The following is a 6,000-nucleotide window of genomic DNA, read 5'->3' as shown; positions in this document are numbered from 1 at the left end:
AAATCAAAACAAAATGCAGAAGCCAGTGGACACTGAATAACATTTTCTCACCAGTCTATACTTCTAACAGCTATCTTTATGGTTGGTTTACTTTTCAAAGTTTATATCATTGTCTTTAGCACCCAATTATGGCTTACTATAAAATAAGAGCAACTAGTTGCACCAGAGTTCTGTGTGACATACTATTTTTGACTCATCTCATTGACAATATATAATAGTTTCCTCTACTCTTTTGAGCAGCAAGGAAGATTCAGGTTGAATTAGAAAAGATATTTGTTGGGATGAAAGGAAGGAACAGTTTACACTATTTACCAGTGTCTAGATTCTTCTAAAAGTAGAATTCCCAGGGAGTGTTTTTATTTTTTAAAAAGTTTCTGCTTCCAGAAGGAGTCTTCAGCTGTAAAAATAAAGGGTGAGAACAAATGAATTCTAACATTTCTTCTACCTTGGTAACAACAGGTTTTCATTATTGTGTAGTTTCCTTTGACTTCTAAAACGACCATTTTAGGTGACTTGGGTATTCAGTAATAATAATGGTTAAGATTATCGATTCACAATGTGCATGCATGCTCAGTCGCTCAGCCTTGTCTGACTCTTTGCGGCACTTTGGACCCACCAGGCTCCTCTGTCCATATGATTTTTCAGTCAAGAAAAATGGGTTGCAATTTCCTCTTCCAGGGATGTTTAATTCCAGTTTCACTACTAACCAGCTAGCTGTTTGACTCTGGGGGAGTTACTTCAATCTCTGTGTTTGTATTCTTGTACATAAAAATGGAGCTAAGTATTATACCTACTTCAGAGGACTTTCATAAGGCTTAATATTACTTTGTGCAAGTTACACAGAAGAATGTTGTTCATTGGCTCAGTCATGTCCGACTCTTTGTGCTCCATGGACTGCAGCATGCCAGGCTTCCTTGTCCTTCACCATAGCCCGGAGCTTGCCCAAGCTCATGTCCATTGAGCTGTTGATGCCACACAGCATCTCATCCTCTGTCGTCCCCTTCTCCTCCTGCCTTCAATCTTTCTCAGCATCAGGGTCTTTTCCAGTGAGTTGACTCTTCACATCAGGTGGCCAAAGCATTAGAGCTTCAGCTTCAGCATCAGCCCTTCCAATGAATATTCAGGGTTGATTTCCTTTAGGAAACAGAAGAATGCCTTGCACGTAGTCTGTATTTAATGGGTGTTTTTAAAGTGCAGTAGGATTACAAATTTCAGAGCAGCTGTGCCTCTTCGACTTGTGGATTCTAAAGATAGTTGCCACCAGTAATGATCAAAGATTGCATAAGAAATTTTTGTAGTGGAAAGAAGTAGAAATCATAGCAGAAGATCCAGCCACTGATACATATGCATTCTTTGGTTTTCCTAACAATTTAATACTCAATGTCCTCATCTATAAAAAGTTTTATGATCCTTTCCAACTTGAAACTTCCTAAAAGTGTCCATTAACCGGTACTGGTTAAAAAGTTGAAAAAGTTGGCTTAAATCTCAACATTCAGAAAACTAAGATCACTGCATCTGGTCCCATCACTTCATGGGAAATAGATGGGGAAACAGTGGAAACAGTGTCAGAATTTATTTTGGGGGGCTCCAAAATCATTACAGATGGTGACTGCAGTGAAATTAAAAGACGCTTACTCCTTGGAAGGAAAGTTATGACCAACCTAGATAGCATATTCAAAAGCAGAGACATTACTTTGCCAACGAAAGTCCATCTAGTCAAGGCTGTGGTTTTTCCTGTGGTCATGTATGGATGTGAGAATTGGACTATGAAGAAAGCTGAGCACCAACAAATTGATGCTTTTGAACTGTGGTGTTGGAGAAGACTCTTGAGAGTCCCTTGGACTGCAAGGAGATCCAACCAGTCCATTCTAAAGGAGATCAGTCCTGGATGTTCTTTGGGAGGACTGATACTAAAGCTGAAACTCCAGTACTTTGGCCACCTCATGCGAAGAGTTGACTCATTAGAAAAGCCCCTGATGCTGGGAGGGATTGGGGGCAGGAGGAGAAGGGGACGACAGAGGATGAGATGGCTGGATGGCATCACCGACTTGATGGATGTGAGTCTGACTGAACTCCGGGAGTTGGTGATGGACAGGGAGGCTTGGCGTGCTGCAATTCGTGGGGTCGCAGAGCTGGACACAACTGAGTGACTGAACTGAACTGAACTGAACTGAACTGAACCTGTACTGGTATATAAAATTAACCCCATAATGAAGTCTTCATCTTTAATTTTAAAGCTTTACATTGGTAAATTTAATTGAACAACGTTTTAAGGGGACTATTGAAATAGTGATTGTTTCTAATAGTGAAGAGAAATGAAAATGGCATCATGATTTTGTGGTAAAAATAGATCGTGATGTTATTTTAGGTTTCTTATTTCTAAAATGTGAAACCTAAAACCCAGTGCCAGACCAATGAAGACTTTATGCAGGAAAGTAGTAGAAAGTGTCGAGATTTTAACTGGAAACTTGTAAGAGAATAGCATTACACTTGGTATTTTCTTTTGCTACTCTTTCTTAGCATTATACTTTTCCAGCATTCCCAACATCTGTGTCTTTCTGGAAAAGCTCCCTTGGTAGACATATCTCAGTCCAACATCACTAAAGTCTTACCGCCTTCTCTGAACAAGAACTTATAACTCCAAGAGTCCTTACCTGTAGTTCTGGGATATAATTATTAGCTGTGACCATCTAACTTCATAGGAAGAAAGTTAAAACATTTTTTAAAACTCCAAAATCCTGACTCAAGTAAATGGAAGTATGAAGCCTTATGCATAATTTGGTTCATATACTTTAGGTCAGTTCTCCACTATTTTAAAAAGTTCCTCCCTGCTGTCTCTCTCTCTTTCTTAATCACTATTTGTGATATCATTATTTTCCACTTTCCTCTTTTCATTTTCTTTGCCTTTGCCTCTAAAAAAATATTTTATTAATAGAAACCTAAAATCTGAATTGCTCCCATATGAAACACAATGACATCCATTTTAAGCAATAAATCAATAAATTAACTTGTCTCCTATGCATCCAGTTTTGTTCTACTTATGTCAATCCCTTAGGAGAATTGAGATGAGAATCACTCATATCCTTATCTTTGTTCTGGGTAATTCAGATGTCACTGCTTCTAATGTCATATTTAAGCAAAGAGAGAAAAAGTCATGCAATTTATGAGTTTAACTGATGTTCCAATTTGATCAGTTCAGTTCAGTCAATCAGTTGTGTCCAACTCTTTGCAACCCCATGGACTGCAGCACGCCAGGCTTCCCTGTCTATCACCAACTCCCAGAGCTTACTCAAACTCATGTCCATTGAGTCAGTGATGCCATCCAACCATCTCATCCTCCATTGTCCTCTTCTCCTCATGCCTTCAGTCTTTCTCAGCATCAGCCTGATAGGGTCTGACTTAATAGGATCAGCTTATTTTGTATGGATGAAATGGATACAGCTACACAAAAATGGTTTATTTGGTCCTAGGTCATCTTCTTACCCATACCATTATAACATCACGTGGCTTTACAATCATCTTTTGTATTTTTCATACTTGTTAATTTGTTCTACTAACATACAATAGGTCTTATTAACTTTCCAGCTGTTGAAAGGGTTATTTTTGATGTTTTAGAGAGATATTAAGAAAACGATATTCCATGGCTTTATTATAAGTATATAAGCAACTTTGAGATAAAGAATGGAGCACAGAAGTAATGATAATAGATTACTATTTTTAAAACTCAGATGATACAATACCCTAATAACTTGTTTTTCCTCAATGACCCAGGAAGTTAGACCATAATTCATTCAGTTATAAGAATACATTTTTTGGTTTTTTGGATTTTCACATCTAGCCATATGATTTATGTTTAAATATATGTAGATAATATTTTTCACATAGGTTACCTATTAAATCCTTAGCATAAACATCTAAGTATGATTGGTCCTACTAATCCAGTCTTCAAAGAGAAAATCTTGAGGCTCATCTAGTGAATATTTATCCCAATTATACAGTTAGTAAACAGAGGAGCCAGACCTCAAGATTAGTTCTCTGTATCTCTTTCCATTTTTAATGCACTACTTTCCCCTATGGGTGAGCTATTCCTGTGAATGAATCATTCATTATATGATATATAAAGAATTACACTGACTATTCTTGTAATATAACTGATAATTTTTAATGTAACAGTACTAGAACTGTGTTCTAGAAATACTTTCTGTTTGTAGAAAAATTTCAGAAGTAGTATCTATCTCAAGCCATATGACTTTACATGGTGAACACTCATTACTCAGTTATGAGAGTGAAGGAGAGGATTTGGTGGTGTGGACCCTGGCACCACACTACTCGAGTCCATTTCTACTCTACCAATCACCACATGTATGATTAGAGGAAATTACACAATCCCTGTGTGCCACAGTTTCCTCAGCTGCAAAATGAGAAGTTTCTATGTCATGGAAATTGTCATGAGGATTCAACTCATTAATCCCTTATAAAGTGCTTAGAACACTGCCTAGCATGTAAGTACTCAAAAAAGCATGTGGCTGAAAATATTGATGATGCTGAATATATGCTTTCAATTAAAGAGTGAGGAAGGCTTTAGCCTCTTTATTGGCTTGTATAACTGAAACTGAGTTCACATTTGGTTCTTTGAGGTCATAAGAGAAGTCCTCTATTTTCCTTTTGCTGTTTCACAATACTTAATGAATATCTGCTCAATCTTGAATGGCAGAATTAATCAGCATAGTAATAACTTTGAGAAAGCTATAAAAACAAGAGTTCATCTTTCTTCTATCAAAGAATAACACACCTCTGTCATTTGAGCTCTGCCTCAACTTCACTCAAGGAACAATATCAGCAATGAAGATACTTTGTATTTTCCTGACCTTTATCTTGACAGTATCCTGTGGTCCAGCAGGTAATTTTCCTTAACATGGGAAAAGAGGGAAGGAAAACTCTTTTTAAAAAACGTGCTTTACTCTGGAAAATAAAATTAAAGTTAGGAGACCCTATATGAATTCACAATGTGATTCACTAATTATTTTGTGTGGAAGAAGAAATGACTGGAGCTGAGAGTTGAGAATATAAAAGGAAACCAGTTACCAACATGGTACAATTAAATCTGTTCATTGCTGTTTTTGATGAGACTATGACTCCTTATATGCTTCATAATACCCTGTCTTTTTAAATTCAGTCTAAGGAACTGATATTATAGTTTTTGTCAAAATTAAGCTTTCTACTTCTATTGTTGTTGTTTACTCTTTTGTAACCCCATGGACTGTAGCTCATTAGGCTCCTCTGTCCATGGGATTTCCCAGGCAAGAATACTGGAGTGGGTTGCATTTCTTTCTCCAGGGAATCTTCCTAACCCAGTCATAGAATCCACTACTTCTGCATTGTAGGTGGACTCTTTACCACTGAGCCACCTGGGAAGCCCAAGCTTTCCACTACTGGTCCAGTAACTGTGGTAAGGTAAAGAGGTGTTGGAGTGAATGACTATTTAGAACACAAAATATGTAGACTATTTTATCCACATCATTTTGTCTTTACTCTTGAGAAAATGTGCACAGATTATTTATGAATATTCTATTTACAATAACAAAAAAGCTAATGGCAAAGGAAATATCATTGGGTAAATAAGTACTTATGTTGTTTGTTGTTCAGTCACTAAGTTATATCCAACTCTTTGTGACCCCATGGACTGAAGCACATCAGCCTTCCTTGTCCTTCACTATCTCCTGGAGTTTGCTCAAACTCACATCCATTCATTCGATGATGCCATCCAACCATCTCATTCTCTGTTGCCCTCTTCTCCTCCTGTCTTCAATCTTATAGGCAATAAAATCCAAAATTTTTTAATATAGTTTCCTGGACATGGTTTCAGAAACAAAATGATTTAACTATATAATAACTTTACTGCCGGGGTCCAGCCCCGGTGGATCCAGGGAATTCGAAGGGTGGACGGCGTTGGCGTGGAAAGACTTGTTTATTTATTAATGTAAGATTAGATTAAGAAAC

Source organism: Ovis canadensis, chromosome 20 (assembly GCF_042477335.2).
Source record: "Ovis canadensis isolate MfBH-ARS-UI-01 breed Bighorn chromosome 20, ARS-UI_OviCan_v2, whole genome shotgun sequence".
NCBI classification, from domain to species: domain Eukaryota; kingdom Metazoa; phylum Chordata; class Mammalia; order Artiodactyla; family Bovidae; genus Ovis; species Ovis canadensis.
Note: the sequence above shows the minus strand (reverse complement) of the source record.